The sequence below is a fragment of the Schistocerca cancellata genome, chromosome 3 (assembly GCF_023864275.1).
Source record: "Schistocerca cancellata isolate TAMUIC-IGC-003103 chromosome 3, iqSchCanc2.1, whole genome shotgun sequence".
NCBI lineage: Eukaryota > Metazoa > Arthropoda > Insecta > Orthoptera > Acrididae > Schistocerca > Schistocerca cancellata.
Genome location: NC_064628.1, coordinates 210,985,688 through 211,007,721, shown reverse-complemented (window position 1 = coordinate 211,007,721; position 22,034 = coordinate 210,985,688). Strand labels below are relative to the sequence as shown.

Sequence of the window (22,034 nt, the reverse complement as noted above, 5' to 3'; positions counted from 1 at the left end):
TCGATAAAAAAGTGTGAGAGACTGAAACATTTGTAGATACATTTCATTCTCATACAGAAACAGATAGAATGGAGTGTCTGCCTCCGTAGCATAGCGGTAACGTTACCGCCTGTCACACAGGGGGCCTGGGTTCGATTCCCGGCAGGGGATTGGGTGTTGTGTGTTCTTCATCATTTTCATCATCATTGACTCGCAAGTCGCCGAAGTGGCGTCAACTAAAAAGGACTTGCAATACGGCGGTCAAACTCTCCCGACTGGGGCCTCCCGGCCAACAATGCCATACGATCATATCATATATAGAATGGAGAATGAACTACAGAAAATAGGGGCAAATTAACTAAGATGGAATTAAATAAAAGACAGTTTAGTGGAAATAGTGGACTATGAACCGAGCTAACAGAAGAATTGTAGCTGGGAAATGGAAGCTGTATATCTAAACAATTCTTTAAGTTTAAGCCAGATGAGGCGGTTCGCCACTGTATTTTTTTAAAAGAGTTTTTACAAAATTTTTACCCAAGCAAAGGCAGGATATGAAGAGGATTGATTTTGCATAATTACTCAGCACTGGTCTCCTAGTACTCAAGAAAGTCGATACTTGACATTCTTGACCAACGATATTATAGTGATAGTTCACGAAAGTCTGAATTACATTTCTGACAGAGTAAACCATGGATATTCTGGAATCGGGACCAGGGTCCAGGACATGACACTGGAACAAACATAGATATGGTCAAGAGATGTGTGTCCTAAAAACATGCCTCAGATACAATCACATTTTGCGTGAATTTAGTGGATTGACCGTGCGCGCCCGCGCCCACACACACACACACACACACACACACACACACACACACACACACACACACAGACAGACAGACAGAGAGAGAGAGAGAACGAGATGGACAAAGAGAGAGGAGAAAGGAGATCAAGATGTATAGCCAATTCCCATACATATTTAGCAATTGCAAAGCATTATTTCAAGGTTCGCTATTATGTGAAAGGAGAAGGTAGAGTTGTAACAAATGCTATTAATACAAGAATGGCTGAGTTTCTGACATTCCTAACATGGCACAAAAGGGTAATTTTGACCCCACATAAAATATTTTCATATTTGACTTAAATACTTTAGTTTAGTGCTTGTTAATCCGTACCTTTTTTCTAGTAATCACAATAATTATTTAACAGGAAAATTAATAATTACTTATTTATTTCAACAACAAAATATATTAAACATTTATTGTTGCTAATGCTAAGTTTCCTAAAGTGTAGATTTTCATTTAAGAACTATTTGTACAACCTTCTAGATACAGTATAGTATATTCGTTCCATATTGCTTTTGCATGTGTTTTACACACAGCTTTGTATTACTTTGCAGTCAAGCCATTGAAATCTGCTAGATGCAAATCATTGTGATTTCTGTTTTACACAAACATTTTCCGTACAGAGCTTTGTGGCACTTTACACAGTGTTTGCTGTGTCTTGTTGCCTTTGAAAAGTCTGATTTGGCACTCCCTCAACTTTCTAGGTGATTTCAGCCGCTATCCTCTACCTTTGCCTGATTTCTCGCACTCTTATTTCGTTAAGCTCATTTACCAGCACACAGGAGTATATTTATGGGTCATTCGATCAACCATGTCCACCCCATACTTTGTTGCATTGTCAAATGTTACACTTTCAGGTTTCTTCTTTCCTTCCTTGCTTATTGCTACTTCAGCATGCAGTGTACTCACAAGAATGACATTTTATTATTATTTCCTTGGTATACAGTCATGGTGCAGTCTGTGTTGCCACTATGGTGCAGGACGGGGGTGCAGCATATTTCAGTACTGGGCTTCTTTAGTTTATTGGGGATTTCAGAATGGATCTCCCTCATTGTACGAACTAATGAAGTTTTGTTTTCTTTGAGTTTCTTAGCAAGCTGAAGAGATGTAAAGAAGCTTTCTGTCATTACATTTCTTCCTTGATTTACAAATGGCTCCATGAAATGCAGAATGATGTACTCTCCAAGTGATTGCTTCTCTCTACCCATGTCCTCTTTGTTGTGGTATGGTGAAGCATTACATAGATAGTTTGCCATTGCATCAACAGCCAACCAGAATTTGATACCATAATTGGATGGTTTGTTGGACATAAATTGAGTGATCCTGCATCTTTTTTTGCTTGGTAATACATAGTTGCTCATCAGTGGATATATTTTCTCCAGGGTAGTAAGAATGAATACTGTTTTCAATTAACTTTCCCCAAATTTCTGATACAAGAGTGAATTTGTTGGCTGCCAGGCATTCAGATTGACTTTTCATTGAAATAGAGAAATTTGAGAAGCTCCTGAAATCTGTACCTTGGCATAATGTCCTTGATGAAAGTAGACCCCCAAAAGTGCAATCAGAGATCATTCACAGACCACCTTTTGTACAAATGACACACCGAGCATACATGATGGCTATCACGTTTCTCCAGTTCCTCCAGTGGCACGGTTCAGTCATTGTTTGTTAGTATTTTTCGAGTATCTGACTGTGTATTTCTTCCTGTGATGTAGTATAACTTCATCAAAAATAAGTCGGAAGGCACTGGTGACAGAATCATCTACCTGTTGGCAAGCATAAGCAGTGAGACCTCCTACACTTCACAGCTGACCTCCTTCCAGAAGATGAAAAATTGGCTATCTCCCATAAGATTCTATCCGTAGAAACCATCATTGTAGATGATTCCAACTGTGCCTGTCGTGTTGAAAGAGGTGATGACTGATGTATATCAGCCTACGAATTCTCTTCCACAAACCACTCCTCGTTCACAACGTCTTCATCGGTGAAGTCAATTTCCAATTCAATTTCAGAATTCTCTAAGAGGTTTAACACTTCTTCATCAGAAAGTCCACACTGATGATACATGTACAAAATCCAGTTTTGCAGACAAAGACAATTACCAGAATGACACAATATCAACTGTGGTAGATTGAAATTTACACAAGCCCAGTTGCAACAATGAGCAGCAACTGCCTTGCCTGACTGCTGACCATTGCCCCTTCATTGTTGGATAATTTACATATATTCAGAAAAGAAATTACAGTGGGGTCAAACTGACCATTTCCACAGTTCTAAGTATGTCAAATGAAATGCCGAAGAAAATATAAAATGTTCTGTAAATCCTAATACACACTGTAAACAAGAGAAAAAATTATAGGAAAAGTCATATGACTTCATTAACAATGTAAATAAATTGGTTATGACAATGAAGGCAAAGTATGAGAGGGGTCATTTTGATCACTTCCACCATTCTAGTGTTAACTGGATATTGTACCCTAATCTGTATGTCTATATGGTGTGACGGAAAGGGTAGGTGGAGAGGATACATAAATGGGGACAATATCGCTGTGAATAATTAAATGACTGTGTAGATATAATCTTTCTGTGGAAAGACATGCAACTTGACAGTTACTCCATAAGCCGATGCCATTAGTTAAGGTTCCTCCAAAGTAGCAAAGTAGACTAATTTACCCGAGTTTGTTAATCCATTCCATATGCTAATTTAAAGAGAAAATAATGAAGCAATTTTTTGTTTTGTGTGCTATTCTTCAGCTTTGGAAAGTAGGTCACTGACTATAGAATGCCCGACAACAAGTGTTTGTTAACTTTCAAAGCACATAACTCCTCTGGTTCATGACAGTTTTGTGAATGCTGGAAGTGTCTAATGAGGAAACTGGCCTGGTAACAACGAACACTGTGTTCTCTGTAACAACTATACACAGCAATATCACAGTACTGCTCTTCCCAAAACATAGTGTGAATTAAGTTTGCTAAAAGTTGTCTTACCCAAGATGAAGCATTAAGTATAATGGTTTCGAAAAATGCAATGAGCATGGCTGGAAAAGCCTTAGTTCTGGAAGAAAGATATTTGATTAGGTGAAATACAGACAATTAGATTAAATGGGTACTGGTCTGTAGGTTGTGTTGATGAACAGTTCACGAGACAAAAGAACAGTGTAAAACAGTATAAAGATCCATATTGGAATAAATATTTGTCATTCAAGGTCCTATATCCACAACAAAAGAATGACTATCCAGTAGAAATACCAAGAAACTTAAACTGGAGTTGAGGCAAATACATGCCTATGACTGATGGTTATGAGGCATTCCACACACAATAAATATGAGTAAGTATATTTATTACATTGAGACAGTTGAAGTTGAGACGGTTAAAAGTAGTTTTGAACTTGGAATTTGGAATATTTACTGTTTGATTGGGGTCTCACAGTAGTACTGACATCATTTGCCTAAAGGGAAGAATCTGTAGTGTAACATATCACTTTGGTGAAGTGATGTGTTGCACAAGCATTTTCCGAACCAACAAATCATGATCACCACCTACTGTTCGGATGCACATTTTATTTAGTGTATGGGATATGAAATGGATGGACACAATGTAACTGCTAGCTGGGATGACAAATATATTACCGGATTCACAGTACCCACTGGTTTGGCAGTTCATACTGCACTTTCAGGTTCTGCCTTGCACATATAGTGTGAGGCACGGAGGAAGAGCATTCATGACAATGCCTATGACATCACGAGGACGAGAGAAAACTTGTTGCATACTTAATCGGAACCTGTTAAAACAGACTATTTTTTGGACATAGTCTTTATCAATGTACCTGTAACTTTCCGAGCAACAACACAATGTTGTAATTCATGGTCATTGTAAATAAGAGTGCAATATATGGTATATTGTTTATGAGAAGCATCATATTAATTTGGAGAACTGGATGTTGGATTTGAACTTCTTTACTTCCAGCAGTAGCTGCACCGCTTTGAGAAACTAAGTTCAATCAGAAGGGCTTCGTGAGTGTACTCAAATAACGGTGAGCAAGACTGAATAATAGGAACCCTTAGCTCTTGATCAGACTTCACTTTGCCACCCAATATCCTAGTAAAGAAGCAGTGGAACACCACAAGACTTTCTACCAAACAATGCATGTAGTTCCTAATTTAAACTTTGACACAGTATTGGGCTTAGACTGATTAAAGTAGAATAAATTTTAATTAAAAAGATGGTTCACATGGGAAGTTCATAGAGGAGTGTGAAAGTATACTGTTCCACAACAATCTATTCGAGTTTAAGGAAGCACAAGTAGTGAAGTATGTTCATCTGGCAACATTTGATGAGGATGTTGTAGTACGTAAGCGAAAACATAAAACTTCCTGGCAGATTAAAACTGTGTGCCGGACCGAGACTCAAACTCGGGACCTTTGCCTTTTGCGGGCAAGTGCTCTACCACTTGCCCGCGAAAGGCAAAGGTCCCGAGTTCGAGTCTCGGTCTGGCACACAGTTTTCATTTGCCAGGAAGTTTCATATCAGCGCACACTCCGCTGCAGAGGGAAAATCTCATTCTGGAAGCGAAAACAGGTTGAACAAAAATTAATGAAAACTAACAAACTGATATCATGAGAATAAAATATTTTGACTGAAGAGCAAAAGGTTCAACTAACATCTTTTCAACAAGATCTTATCCATTTACATTTAAGCAATGTATGTATGTATGTATGTATGTATGTTCTACATCTCTTCTAAACCACTGGACCAATTTCAACCAAACTTTGTACATAAGTCCCTTACTGTCTGAAAAGAATCATTGTGGGAGTAAGACCCATTATATCAATGGGAGGAGGATGAAAAAGAAATGTACCCCATGATGTGTGAATACTCAGACTTTATTCATCCAACATTTGAGAAAGAGGACATGTAGTGACTTGCAACTTTATACTTCATTTCAAACCTTTAGGAAACTTTTTCTCGTTGACAAACCCCACAAAATGATGAAATGAAAAAATTTTACTGCTTACTATATTCTCTGTGTTCATGCAGTAAAACTGCCGCATCATTGGTGATGTTTGAATTTATTACTTATTTACTAGTAACTGTATTAACAATGCATTTTGCAGACACTATCCACATATGCCGCTGAATGTATCCGCAAAATTCTATCATTGTACGATACATAGTTCAGGAGATATGATGTCAAACACTGATCTGAGCGAAAGCGAAAATGCAGGATGAATTTCACTAATGTTAAATACAAGTGACATGCACATGTGGACAAGGCCGCAGACAGAAAACTCCTCTTTAGCATCTGGATCGATTTCAGCCAAACTTCTATTCATTATGTGGTGATGGCAAAACTTTAAATCTTTTGTATAGGTCACTAAAATAATAATATACACTTCACAGTTTGGCATTCTTGATGGAAGTTATAGATTATTACAAAGTTAATTAATGAGATGGATATAATTTTTACAAGAATTTAAATTAAAGAGATTATTTATACCGAAGCCTCACAAGATGTAGTGCTCTATGAAAAATCATTACTGTTAGGTATGACTAATGAATGTAGAACCAAGGGACCTGGAGCAATATTTAGAGTTACTTTTAGATCAATAAGTAGTTGTTATTATGAGGTAAGGTTGTTAGCTATGAAAATAAAAGAAGGATCCTCATATTAACATTATGGCACTATAATTATATCTGGGGAATAGGGAACATATTCCAGAACGACAAAACATTTCATTACAAAAGGAGTAGTCTCTGTATATCTACAATAGCTGTTAATGACCTTGTATGGTATTTACACACAGGTATTGGGCATTTTGGAATAAGGAAATGTATTAGACATATAATTAAGTTCTATTATTTTAAAATTTTTAGAAGAAAAGTGAAAGAGATTTTACGTACCTGTAAATTATGTCATGACGTAAATGAAGGGAATAAAAATTTGAGTTACAAGATTTATCCAATATTACCTACTGGAGTACATGATGACAGCATAAGATCTATTTGGGCCTTTGTCAAAAGGTAGAAGAGAAGTTGTGTGCATTTTAGTAGCTATTGAATGATGGTCTAAACACATAAAATTATATACTTGTAAGTCAGCAAATACTGCCATAATAATTAATTCTTTAAAATATTATTTGCAGATGTTGGTAAACTTAGAAGATTACTTGCTTGTAATGGTGTGCAATTTGTAAGCAACAGTTTAAAGGAATTTTTAGTTTTGGAAGGGGTACATCACATTACTATATCTAAATGCTAACTGCCATTACATCCTTCTGAAAAAGTTATAAAGGAAATCGAATGCATTTGTCACACACTTTTGCAAAAGTAGGCAAATTACCTGAGCACAACTGAATCCCAAGTTATTTTAAATGAATTACTTCATTTAACTATTGGTCTTTCATCAGTAGAAGCATTAAAAGGAACTTTATAGGAAAACTTTTATTAAAAATGTTCAAATAGCGAGATATTGTAATTCATCAAATAGGTAATACCCATGAACGTATAGAAGACGAACTAAGTAAAAAGGCATCCCACAGGTGTTGATTAAGACTTAGCACCCAAGAAACCAGCAATTCTTTAATAGGTATGAAAGTCTGGCAAACATTCCACACCAAAGGGCAGTATTTCTAATAGATACGTCAACTAGGAAAGATAAAGGACTGTATAACACTGACATAATAAAAATAAAATATCTGACAAAGAACCCTCAGGGAGTCCACATTCTTTGTGAATTTGTAGTAGACACTTACAAGAAACTGAGTTGGTCATTGTATTTTGCTTAGCAAACAATCCCACCATCTTACTGTTTGTTACATCCATTAGTAATTTCTTTCACTATCTGTGTCTATCTAATAGCCCTAATCTTCCTTCCTTTCTATCTATATTTACACACATTATTGGTGGATTGTTCCAGTAACAACCAAACTGGGATCTTCCTTCATGTTTACACATTCACCGAGTGTTTCCGTATTACTTTATTGTGATCATTTTTCATTCTTCGGTTTTGCAGGTCATTAGTATGTTGTTCTAGTAGCAACCCGATTGGGATCCTCCTTGATTGCTGACAAGTCTCTTGTGATCATTACTCTATCAACTGTTCTCACAGACTGACGTATCTTCACTCATTCATGCGATTTCAAAGATCTTGTGTCCATACAGTTCACAGGCACACTTATAGTGGCTACGTCCACCTCTATCAGCACCCTGGCATGCTCTGGTGAACTGCCAAAGAAATGGTATTACTTAAATGATCACAAAAGAGTACTCAGTCTATTCTGTAACCTGTATTACTGTCGTTCAGTCAATGTGTTCCGTGCTAGGCACAACCTGTACTTCATCATATGTTACTTGTTGCTCTAGGAATTACTATGTTCCATGACAGTGGTGTGTTATAGTATCAACCCAACTGAGAGACTCTTTACATGGTGACTGAGTGTTTCCAGATTACTTGATTGTGATTGCTACTCTTTTTATCAGTTTTGCAAATAATTAGTGGCCTGTTCAAGTAACAACCAAATTGGGATACTTCTTAAAAGTTCCCAGACTACTTGAGAGTTTCCAGGTTCCTCCATAGTTACTGTTCCTTTTACCAAGTTCGCTGGACATTAGCAAAAATCTTTCAAAATTAGTCATGTACACATCACACCTGGGGAGATCATTGTGCAGTTCGTCAAACATAATGGCCCTTAAACTGGCCCTTCAATGACTCAGAAGAGTATAGGTACATCTACTTCGGCACTCTGAACTGTATTTTGTCTTCCGTGATTTTATATAGTTGTTATAACTTAAGATGGTTATTTGATATCCCACATGCTACCTCATTCTCTTAGTATGATATCATCAAATGAATTTTTTTTTATTAACAAAGCACACTGTGTTTGAATGTGACATTCTTTGTTTAACTTCAAACTTGATGTAATTGTAGCATCATAACAGATAGCAGCGAATGACGAGACTTGGGACATATGCTGATGTTAACATAAATGTTGAAAGACAACTCTTGAGGACAATTTTACAGGTCTGTGCATATGAAGCTGATGGTTTCCGTTTTGTTGGGCTAACGGTCACCTCTATCCTCCGATCAAACAGCAAAGTACACGCCCCTCAGCTCTTTTATAAAGTGTGCAGTATTTTAAGATTGCTGTCTACACCAACACTCCGGTATTCCAGCCTAGCATGTTTGAAGGCCCACCAGATGGTATGGAAATTGATGACAGCCGCTAGGCAGCGGAGCTACATCTGTGGGCACAGCTGTCGCTACCACCTAGACACATTCACTCCACCAGCCTATTATCTTTTGTGGCTTCCCTTTAAAGCCAGCAGCACACGGCTCTGCAATCAGTTGTGTTTCTGTGCTACTGTACTGATCTCACTACACATTGTTGTCTTGGTTCTGAATTTGCTACCTCTTAGTTTCCAATCTTGGCTCACTCACTGGACTTGTTATTCTGTCATGCCGTCTTCGTTGTAAGGCTTTCTCTCATGCTGTCCACCTGTAACTCTTTGGAGCTCACTGTCTACTTTCTTGGTCAGTCCCTGCTGGCTCTCGATTTATTCCTCGTTTTGTCTGATTCCAGTCACTGTAACTGGTGTCAAGGTAAAAAGGTCAGTGGTGTTTCATGGATGCCATGTTCGTGCAACTTGTAGAACGGCAACTGCAACAACTGCTCCTGCATCAGCAAATGCTACAGCAGTTCCAACAGCAATTTCAACTGTTGTCATATCACTTATAGGTTTGCAGTTCTCGACCATTGCAGGCTGTGGTCACTTCTCCGCATTTCCACCATTTAACAACGCAGACAGTATTTGGTACATGTATTTGCAGTGGCTGAAACAGCACTTCGCAACTTTTCAGCTTTTGGAAGACGTTCTCCATTAGTTGCTCTGTTTCTTGGGCTTCCCCGGAAACATTCTTCTTGCTCAAGAAATTGTCTCCACTCTCAAATCTGGTTGAGCTCACATTTGGGTAGGTGTGTTCATTGCTGTCCAATTATTATTCAGAATAATTCCATGCGATCACATCATGCCTTTAGTTCTATCAGTACCACAAGCTGCCAGGTCAGTCATATTGACCGTGGGAGATGGATTTGCATGGGTTGAGTCGACACTGCGATTTCACTTGTACAAACCCAGCTTATAAAAATTCATATGCACATCCTCTGATCCGAGGTTTCATGGTTCAATTGGCTTTCAACCCGAAAATTCACAATGCAGCCCTCAAACTGGACAATCCTCACCTAGATGATATTTTGAAAATCGTGCACTCTTCTGAGATTGACCAGGCAGCAAACTAATGTCTCATGGCTTGATCCCAGGTAGTGGTGCTCCAGCTGCCACCTTGGGGTGGAATTCTCCCAAGTCTTTCTCCCGTTGGTGTCGCCGTGATTCATCGATTTTGGATGTCTCCACGGCCTCTGACCAGCCTATCAAATGCCGTTGAAATAAGCAATGGGGTTTCCCACCGGGTCTGACTGCTTCACAGTGCACCTGCAGGCTGACTGCCTGGATCATTGGGTGCACTGCATCCACTATGGGAAAGGTGGCCATCTTTGCACTGTCTGTCATCAACTGTTGGGACAGTCAGATATCACCCCCAACATGCATCACAGATCGGACCATGAACCCCAGGCAGTTGTTCCTCAGGGTGATCCTTACACCACTAAGTTGTTTATCGACCACATAATTCAAAACAAGAGCGTCTGCTTCCAGGTGGACACAGGAGCTACTGTTTCTTTGATTAACCTCCAAACATATGCTTGTCTTCATTCCCCTGACTTGGCCCTCCTCCCATATGAAAGCCACCTATGGTGACAGTTCTATTCCTCCCTGGGGTCAATTCGCAGTCAATGCTACATACAAGCACATCATACAGGTGGTAACTCTATTGTCAACAGTCAATCAGCAGGCGACACTTTTTGTCTTATGATACCTTCTCACTGTTTGGATTCTCCATCACTGACGAGGTTTTGGTAGTCTCAGGCATGGTTTCCTACCAGGAGCTTGGCGACCTCTGTACTACCGTCATGCCTCTATTTGAATCAGGCCTGGAGAGCACTATACATCTCATTACGTACATGTGCTGTACCCCATTTCTGCCAAGGACGGCCTCTTTCTGTCTCTTTATGGGCTGCTGTTGGCAAGATCTCTATTGTCTCCACGAAGCTGGGATAATTGAATCTGTCAAAACTAGTGCTTGGGCCACACCCCTGATAGTCAAGAAACAATGGGTCTCTCCAGCTGTGTAGATTTTGAAGCACCAGCCAATGCCCGAGTACCAAGTACAAGTGGAAATCTACCCTAACCTGCAGTCTGAGGACCAGCTCACAAAGCTTGATGGAGGTAAATATTTCCAAAATAGATCTTGCCGACATGTATTTGAAGATTGCCCTGGATGAGGAATCACAATACATTATGGCCATCAACAACACCTTTGGTTCATTTTACAGGTGTTTGCCATTTTGGGCTCTCTTCCGCTCCAGCGATTTTTCAGAGGTACCTTGAACAGTTGACCATGTCCATTCCTGCTTGTACAATTGACAACTTAATTGTCGTGAGCACTTCACGTCAGGAACAACAGAGCAAACTTCACACACTCTCTACTAAGTTACAAGATTCAGGGCTCAAGTGCCATTTACATAAATGTCAGGTTTTTTCAGGAGCAAGTGGAATACCTTGGGCAGTTGTTCAACAACGATGGGATCCACCCCACTGACCACAACATCTCTACCATGAACTCTCCACACCATCCCCAAAACTTATAGGGAGCTGTAGGCTTTTTTGGGAAAGGTAACTCTTTATTCCAAGTTCCTACAACAAGTAGCCCACATCATGCATCTGCTCAACCAGTTGCAAAAGAAGGGCACTCATTACAGGTGGACAGTTGCCTGTGAGCAAGCTTTCACGCATCTGAAGTGTCTGTTGCACACAGCACCCTGCTTTATGCCCCTTTACTCCATCACATCCACTGGTTTTGGTCGCGGATGTTTCTCCCTATGGTACTGGCGCAGTACTGGTGCTTAGGAACAATGATGCAACAGAGCAACCGATTGCCTATGCATCAAAGGCACTGACACCAGCTCAGAGAAACTATTTGCAGACAGAAAAAGAAGCTTTGATGATCATCTTTGCGATTAAGAAATTCCACTTTTATCTATTCGGAACCCAGTTTGCCCTCCTATTGGACCACAAGCCACTACCAGCTTTCTTTAGGCTCTGCTCTTGGCTTCCAGACTAGACTGCATGAGAACTACGGCATTGGGTACTCTTCCTCATATCCTACATTTATGACATTAAATACAAGCCCAAGGCACAAAACACAAATGTGGATGCCCTTTCTCATTTACCCTTAGTGCCTGACCTGGCACTTGCCCAGTAGGAAATAATCTGTTTCCACATTGATTATGAACAAGGGCATGCCTTACATGAGCTTCCCATTAAACTACTCACATAGCTACAGACAGGTCGTGACCCCCATCTTGTGGCGTGTCAAACACTATGTGCTCCGCGGGTGGGCCACTTCTCATTCCAAGTCTGTCGATTCACAGTTCCGGGATGGAGCTTGCCTCTCCCACTGTTTGTCAGTCATTCCTCCTTGACATGGAGGTAAATTGTAGGCATTGGATATGTCGTGGATAAAAGCCCTTTCAAGGTGATGTGTGTACTGGCCGGGACTGAAAAAAAGTGTAGTGGCATGATGTGCAGCAGTTCTGCTTGTGCCCGGGACGAGGCTGCTCCACCCCAGACTTTTGCCCCCTGGCCCAACCACTGTGATCACTGGGACCACATTCATCTGGAATTTCCTGGCCGTTTTTGGGATCTATATGGATCATTGTCATGGATACTTATTCTAACAACCCAAATGTGGTCAGCATGGCAACCACCATCATCACCACCCACACTGCTCTCATCCAGATTCTAGCCATCAAGTAGCTTCCTCACACTATCATGTCAGAACAATGGACTGTAATATATGGCAGCAACTTTTGAACAATTCTGCCTTCAATGGCAGCAAGCCGTTTCACCCATTTGCTAATGGTGAAGCGGAGTGTCTGTAGCATATATTTGAGCAACGACTGTTGGAAGCAGTGGATACTTTCATCACCACAGCTGCACTCAGACTGTTTCTGAGCACCTAAAGGGCCACCCCTGTCCATGGTGGCAGCCAGGTGGAGCTCATCCACAGGCAGCAGCCACAAATTGTCCTCCGTCTCCTGGCCCCACAGCCTATGGAAACATGAATCCAGCATGCTGGGCTCCGCCTTCTGGGCTCAGCTTTGTAAGCAAGCTCGTTAGGGGGGTAGAAACCCTTATGAATGCTGGTTTCAGTTGTTGTCATCCACGGGCAATGTCTTATGATAGTGGACACTTTGAGAGGTTTGGAGTACGACAATACCAAACAGCTCCATCCACTTCTGTCGACAGTTCCACTAACAATAACTTAATTGGTTCCGGGACGTCTGCCCTTGTTGCTCCCTTGCCCAGAAAGGAACAATTTCCATTATCGGGCCCCTGCAGTAGTTCCCAAGTATGTGAGCACGGAAGCAGAGGTCCGAGTGCAACCTCCACCCTCTTGGCCTTTGTCGCCCAAGACATCACTGCCTATGCTACTGCATCCCAGCACATTGCCAGGTGCCCCATTTTTTTCCCCCTGCTGGTGGCCTTCTATGCCAGACCTCAATCTGTGCCACCTCTCGACCTTCCCCAGCACTGTTGGGGTCACTCCTGGCCCCATGTGCCCATTTCATGAGGGAGGGATATGGTATCCTGGTCAGGCATGTTTGAAGGCCTGCCAGACGCTATGGAAATCAAAGACAGCCGCTAGGCAGTGTGGCTGCGTCCACAGGTGCTCCTGTCACTGCTGCCTAGACACACCCACTAAGCAGACCTATCAGTGTCTGTGGCTTCCCTTTAAAGTAAGCAATGCAGCAGCTCCACAACGGTTGAGATTTTTCTATGCTACAGTATTGACCTTGCTACACATTGTTGTCGTGGTTCTGAATTTGCTACATCTTAGTTTTCGATCTTGGGTCACTCACTGAACTTCTTGTTCTGTCCGTTTCTGCTCTCTCTCTCTCTCTCTCTCTCTCTCTCGTGCTACCCACCTGCAACTCTTTTGCATCTCACTGTCAAAGCCCTGAGCCAGTCAGCCAGCCTCTGCTGGTTCTATAGTCATTCCCAGTTTTGTCCGGTTCCAGTCACTATAAACACTGTGTCCTGTGCTACCTGTAAGTTTCATTATGGCTGACTAGTTAACTTTTTCAAGTCTGAGACAGTCAATATGTTCTATGAACCAGGTTTTAAAGTTTCTTCCCATTTGGCCAATGTAGTATTTTTTGCAATGACCTCATGTAATAAAAGATTTATGTTTGCTCAGTCTTTTTTCTTTTTTTTTTGTGAGATGTCATGAACCTTTCTCTTCTTCAAGTGGTTTTTGGTGGCAAAAGTGATTCTGATACCTGTATTTTTAAACAGCTCGGCTATTATGTCTGAAATAAACTTGTAAATACAGTGTACTTATATACTCTGGTTTTAGCATGTTGTGTCTGGTGGTCATGTCCTAAATAGGGTGTAGTTATATACTTGGGTTTTAGTATGTTATGGCTGATGGTCATGCCAGTTTGTTTGATTTTGTTTTTTGTTATTTATTGTGGAAGCACCTCTACTTCATGTTCATGACAGACATTGTTATGTGTATTTTCTGTGTGTTATTTCTGTCTCAGGCAGCAGCATTAAGCACAAATTTCTGTGCTCTGCTTACGAAGGGTCTGAATGTAGTTTGTTCATGTGAGTTGGGATGTGTGGAGGATTTATTAATGAGTGTCAGTGTCTGCTGGTTTTCTGTGCACATTGATGTTAAGGGTCTGGTTTCTATTAGTTATTGTCATGTCTAAGAAATTTATTTTGTTAACCTTGTGATATTCTATGGTGGAGTTGGTGTTTTATGTAAGTTATTGGAGCTACTTAACGAAGTTTGTATTTCCTTTTCAGTTCCATTATCTACCACAAATGAGCCATCTACATGCTGTATGCTGTAGTGCACAATTTTCTGGGTGTTGTCTTTGTTGTTCAGAAGTTTATTCTAAAGGTGATTAATGAATATTTCTGTGGACTGCACCTCACTTCTGTCTTGCAACCTTTCTGCCTCTTCCTCCACACTGTCACCCAGAGTTTCCTCAATCCTCCTTTCCTATCGTCACCATTCTCCCACTATGACTGACAAAACTCCTCACCCTGAACAACCTAAAGTGCCAGTACATTGAAGTCCACCAGGACATTGTAGCCTCACTGCGAACAGCTGAATGCACTTCTAGATATCATAAGTCACCTTCAAGCTGCTGCCTCAGGGTGTACCGTAGATGGAGAATCTGGCGAGCCACATAGACATCAGGTGTCGCTTGTTTCGCCAATGGTATCTACTTCCATGGCACCTCCTAGTGCCCTCGATCCAATTGGTCTGTCCTCAAAGCATGGTCATGACGAGTGGCAACGCGTTTGCATCACTTTAAGAGGAGGGCCAATATGGAGACTAGCCACCTGGCCTTGTCCAGGATGGCCACTCCTTCATCTGGGTCTGAGCAGGCACACAGGGCGTGGTGGAGTAGGGTGGGGTGGGGTGGGGTGGGGTGGGTTGGAGTGGAGTGGGGACGAGCGAGGTTTACTAGTTATTGGCAGCTCCAATGTTAGGCACATTATGGAGCCTCTTAAGCAGACAGCATTCAGGGCTGGAAAGAAGGCCAATGTGTACTTTGTATTTCTGCCAGGGGGGCCTCATCCGAAATGTGGAGGCAACCTTGCTTGCTGCTATCAAGCATGCAGGGTGCAGTTGTAGCTCACGTCAGCACCAACAGCACCTGACACACAGGTTCTGAGGCCATCCTCAGTTCATATGGGTGGCTGGTGAAGGTGGTGAAGACTGCTGCCTTAATGCACAGGGTGCAAGCAGAGTTCGCAATTTGCAGCATTGTTTCCCGAGTTTATTGGGGTACTTTGATTTGGAGCCAAGTAGATGGTCTCAACCAAATGCTTCGTCAACCTGCATTATCAGGTGGGGATTTACAGAACTCCCCTTGATAGGTCAGGGGTGTACTACACAAAGGAAGCAGCTGCTCAGGTAGCAGAGTACTTGTGGAGTGCACACAAGGTTTTTTTTTTAAAAAAAAAAAGCTAGGAGGTAGTTTGAGGTGCTCTCATAAACACTCACTAGTTGATAAGCAGCAAGGGACATCAAATGGCATTCAGAATAAAGACACTTTGATTGTCATAATTTATCAGTAAAATTTTGAAGTATTTGTAATAAAGTTTAAGAATTTACTGCCCTCCAGGAAAGTTCTCAGCTCAGATTATCCTTGGGACCAAGAGCTCTCTGAAATCCAAATTGGAAAGCTCTGAGACATTTAGCAGGTCGTTTATAATTTATATCAGAAAGAGAGATTAGAGGTCATAGGATGGGAAGTGTTCATTGCAGTTGACAAAAATATTGTCTCTATTGAGGTCTAAGTTGAGTGTGACGGTAAAGTTACATGGTTGCATATAACAGCTGTAGGTGAAACCAAGTTAATTGTCGGACTTTTTACTGGCTACCAGAGTCTGCTGTGACAGTTCTAGAATCATTCAAAGGAAGCCTCTGGTCAGTAGTAGCACGTAAAAATCCAGATCATGTACTACTAGCTGGAGGTGACTTTAACCTACTCGGTATGCACACTGGGATGTCTATGGATTCATTGTGGAAGGGGGGGGGGGGGGCGTTACAGATAAACAGTCACACAAAATATGAAATAGCTTTCAACACATTCTCTGAAAACAAGGATTAGCGAAAAGGTCGTCATTATAGCAACCATGGTTATGAAAGTTAATAAATCAGGCAAGAAGGTTAGGAGAGTGTTGCTGCCAGATACAACAGATAAGCAGCTCTTAGCATCACACTTAAGGCAGTGAACTGACATCACTTTTTCCCAGTAAGATGGATGTAGAGGAATTATGGGCAAAGTGTAAGCAGATTGTAGTCTGGTGTCGCAGTTGACAAGAGCAAAAGACGGAAGTTTTAAATCATATGTTCAAGAAATTGTTAAAACAGAACCACACAAACATACTGTCATTTCATCATCAAAGACACTCTCGTATGAATGACATAGTAATAAGCATACCTGGTGTAGACACACAGCTGGAAGATTTGAAAACAAGTAAATCACCAGGTCCATATGGATGCCCAATTTGGTTTTACAAAGAGTACCCTATGGCATTGGCCCATTATCTAGCCAGCATTTATCATGAATCTCTTGCCCAGCACAAAGTTTCCAAGTGACTGGGGGTGGGAGGGTGGGGGGGGGGGTGGGGGGTGGGGGGGGAAATACAGCAACCACAGGTGACTCCAGTATATAAGAAGGGCAAAAGAACAGACCCGTAAAATTCCCTAAGTTCGGTTTCCTGCAGGATCCTTGAACATATTCTCAGTTGGAATATAATAAACTTTCATGAGACTGAGAAGCTTATGTCCACAAATCAGCATGGTTTTAGAAAGCATTGCTCGAATGAAACTCAGCTTGCCCTTTTCTCGCATGACGTACTGTGAACGATGGATAATGGGCAAGCGTCAGATTCCACATTTCCAGATTTCTGGAAAGCATTTGACACGGTGCCCCATTGCAGGCTGTTAACAAAGATATGAGCATACGGAATAAGTTCACAGATACGCAAGTGGATCGAAGACTTCTTAAGTAATAGAACCCAGTATATTGTCTTCGACGGCGAATGTTCATCAAAGACAAGGGTATCATCAGGAAGCATGAACGAACTGCTGATATTCACTATGTACATACATGATTTGGCAGACAGGATGGGCAGTAATCTGCAGTTGTCTGCTGATCATGTTGTCGTGTATGGTAAGATGTCGATGTTGAGTGACGGTAGGAAGATACAAGATGACTTAGGCAAAATTTCCAGTACATACGATGAATAGCAGCCAGCACTAAATATGCAAAATTTAAGTTAATGCGTACAAGTATGAAGAACAAACCTGTTATGTTCGGATACAGTATTACTAGTGTCATGCTTGACACAGTTAAGCCATTGAAATATCTGGGCTAATGTTGCTAAGTGTTGTGAAATGGAACAAGCATGTTAGAACTGTGATAGGAAAGGTAGACTTCAGTTTATTGGGAGAATTTTAGGAAAGAGTGGTTCACCTGTAAAGGAGACTGCATATAGGACTCTGGTGCGACCTTTTATTGAGTACTGCTAGAGTGTTTGGGATCTGTACCAGGTCGGATCAAAGGAAGATACTGAAGCAATTCAGAGGCAGGCTGCTAGATTTGTTACCGGTAGGTGCCTTTTGACTACTCAGTACCTCATCTACCCAGTGAATTGTTACTTTTATCCTTCAATTGTGTTTATTGCACTGTGGCTTCCCATAACCAGAGATATTACGTTTAACTAATGAAAGGAGTAAATATCAACATGCAGAAAACGAAGCAGGCAAAAGGGAACATACATATCTAAAGAAAGCAGCAGCAGACAGTGTGACAGAACATAGAAAGACCTTAGTCAAAACAAGGCTCCTGAATTAAGAGGACATTTCTTCAGAATAATTATAATCCTTTGGAGAGCTACTCACGGCAAAACTACTACACCTGGTACGTATTATATTGCATGAGACAGGTGAAACACACTCAGATTTCAAGAAGAAAGTAATAATCCCAGTACCAAAGGGGGCAAGTACCGAAGAAGGCAAGTGCTGAAAGGTATGGATACTACACAGTAATCAGTTTAGCATGTAAATGGTTGCAAATTACAAACATGAATTATCTACATAAGAATGGAACGACCGAAAGAAGCCAAAATGAGTGAAAATTACGGATGAATGTAAAAATGTGTGGAGTAGTACTTACTATATGACTTGTCTTAGAAGACAGATTGAAGAAAGAAAAACCTAAGCTTATGGCATCTGCTGGCCTAGAAAAACCTTTTGATTGTGTTGACTGGAATACACATTTGGAAATTCAGAATTATCAGATATAAAATATGCAGAGCAAAAGATTATCTACAACTTGTACAGAAACCAGAGTACAATCATAATAGCTGAAGGTTGTAGTCTTAACAGTTGAAGGACACAAAAGGGAGGCTGTAGTTGAGAAGGGAGTGAGACAGGCTTGTAGTCCAGTGCCCCCATCCCCACCACCACTCTTTAATTTAATGTGTGCTTAGAGCAAGCAGTAAAGAAAATCAAGAAGTAATCTGGGAATAAAAGACTGACCAAGTGTGAGTAGGACTCATGCACCAAGTACTTCATACACACTTAACTATGTATACAGACGATTCATCCATTCCGCAAATCAAGGATATTGATCATTATCGACACTGATACTGTCAAGATATTGGTCCTAGGGATTCCAAGACTTTCAAAAAATTTTTAATTTCACGTTAGAAGTCAGATAATAAATGACAAAAGAAATATTTTTTCGTGTGAAGTAATTACAAATTGACAATTTCGGAATTTTCCCTTTACTTCTACACAAAACCTTGCTTCTCGCCAAATTTAATAATTCTATATCAATGGAAAGTACCCTATAAGTTTTGCTGAGTTTTTGATTATTAAAATATGTGACATAAATGGCTATATCTTTTGACTGAATTGACTTAGTAGTAAAAATTTTATACTGTCAAGGGACCACAGACCTTAATACATGACATAAATTTGAATTTAATATATCAACCCATGACTCAGAAGAAGGGTTCTTAACAGTTGGATGGACAGACAGACAGACAGATAGATAGAAGGACGGTCAACAAAGCAATCTTATAAGGTTTCCGTTTTTACAGACTGAGGCACGGAAGACTAAAAAGGAATTAAAGTCAAGAGAAGAAATAAAGCTTTATGTTTTGATAATGACACACTAATTCTGCCAGACTATTATGAGATTTACTATCAGCTGAATTGGATGAGTACTGTCTTAAAAAGAAGTTGTGTGAATAACATCAATTACAGTGAAATAAAACTTAAATCTGGGTATTCTGAGGGAATTTAATTAGGAAATCATACTAAAATACCATCGTTTGACCATCGCATATACTCATATACGGAGAACACAGTAATAAGCACCCTGCTGCAGAGAAACAACTGAAAGAGCTGAAAGCAGGTAAGTCTCCAGGACAGAATGGAATCCCAATTCGGTTTTCAAACGAGTACTCTACAGCATGGATCCCTTACTTAGCTTGCATTTATCGTGAATCTCTCAGCCATTGCCAAGTACCAAGTGACTGTAAAAAAGTGCTGGTGACTCCTGTTTATGAGGAAGGTAAAAGAATGGATCTGCAAAATTACAGACAAAAATCCTTAACATCAATCTGCTGAATTCACTGACATATTCTCCGTTCAAATACAATAAATTTCCTTGAGAGAGAAAAGCTTCTGTCTGCAAATCGGCATGGTTTCAGAAAGGACACTCGTGTGAAACTCTGCTTGCCCGTTTCTCACGTGATAACCTGTGGACCACTCATAAGGGCAACAGGCAAATTCCATACTCCTAGATTTCCGAAAAGCATTTGATGCAGTGCCCCACTGAAGACTTAACCAAGGTACAAGCATACATAATAGGTTCTGAGATATGAGAGTGGCTAGAACCCAGTATATTGTCCTCAACGGTGAGTGTTCATCAGAGACAAGGGTATCATCAAGAGTGTCCCAGGGAAGTGTGATAGGACCATTGTTATTCTCTATATACATAAATGACCTAAAGGACATGGTGAGCAGCAGTCTTCAGCTGTTTCCTGGCAATGCTGCAGAATATAGGAAAGTGGTGTCATTGAGTGACTGTAGGGAGAAACAAGATGACTTAGACAAAATTTCTTGTTGGTATGATGAAAATGTATAAAAATGCACTTTAATGCGAATGAGTAGAAAAACAAACCTGTAATGTTTGAATACAGCATTAGTAGCATGATGCTCGACAGAGTCATGAAAGTTAAATATCCAGTATGCAAAGTGATATGAAATTGAACAAGCGAGTAAAGATTATAGTAGGGAAGGTTTATTGGGAGAATTTTAGGAAAGCATTTTCCACCTGCTCAAGTGTTTCGGTTCCCACCAGGTCAGACTGAAGGAGCCTTCGAAGCAATTCGGAGGCAGCATGCAAGTTTTGTTACCGACAGGCTCGAGCAACACACAAGTATTACAGAGATGCTTCAGGAACTAAAATGGGAATCACTGGTGGGAAGGTGAGATTCTTTTTGAGGAATACTACTGAGAAAATTTGGTGAACTGACATTTGAAGCTGACTGCAGAACGATTCTATTGCCATCAATTTACATTTCTCTAAGGGCCACGAAGACAAAACAAGTGAAATTAGGGCTCATATGAAGGCATTCAGACAGTCATTTCTCCCTCTCTCTATTTGAAAAAGGAACAGGAAAGGAAATGAGTGGTGGCCGCCGCTATGCAGTGTACAGCGGCTATCGGAGAATGTACGTGTACATCCACATACAAATGAGTTACTAATTGTAGTATATGAGTTTTGCTATTAGAGCAGCAAATTAGCTAATAATGGCCCAAGTAAAGACGATGTAAGGTGCAGACCAACATTTTTGAAAAAGGGACATTTGTTAACATCGTGTAAAAAATTGTGTTAAGAAATCATTTTTGAACTATGTGTCTCATGTGCAGTCTTATACAGAAATGAAACATGGACAATGAAGAGTACCGACAAGAAGAGAATAGCTTTTGAAAGGCGGTGATACTGAAGAATGCTGAAGATTATACAGGTACACTGAATAACTAATGATGAGATTCTGAATCAAATAAGGGAGAAATGTTTATGGCACAATTTGAATAGGAGGTGGTACAGGTTGATACGACACATCCTGAAACATCAAGGAATGCTGAGCTTGATGATGCCGGAAAGGGTGCAGGTGAACTGTTAAGAGATATCTAGGCCTGTCTATCATATGAAGCGTCAAGTGGCTGTACGTTGCAGTAGTTACACAGAGATGGTAAGGCTTGCATGGGATAGATTAGTGTGGAGAGCTGAATCAAACAAGTCTTAAGACACTGATAAAATGTTCTTCCTGGGTAGTTACTTTGTTAATGACAGATGACACTTCAACTCTCCATAATTTGGTGGTGTTCTATATCTAAGTGAATTTACACTTTCATTAAATCTAGAGTGTACCTATTTTGTTAAAGAGTATCTAACCGTCATTCATAATTATTTTTATTTTTT

At 40.5% G+C, this 22,034-nt stretch overlaps 1 protein-coding gene across 1 annotated transcript in view; it reads right to left on the bottom strand.

Annotated features, from left to right (window-relative positions):
* The window catches only part of LOC126174833 (FAS-associated factor 1), a 165,614-nt gene that overhangs the window by 24,105 nt on the left and 119,475 nt on the right, over window positions 1-22,034 (bottom strand). The gene's annotated exons all lie outside the window — the stretch shown is intronic.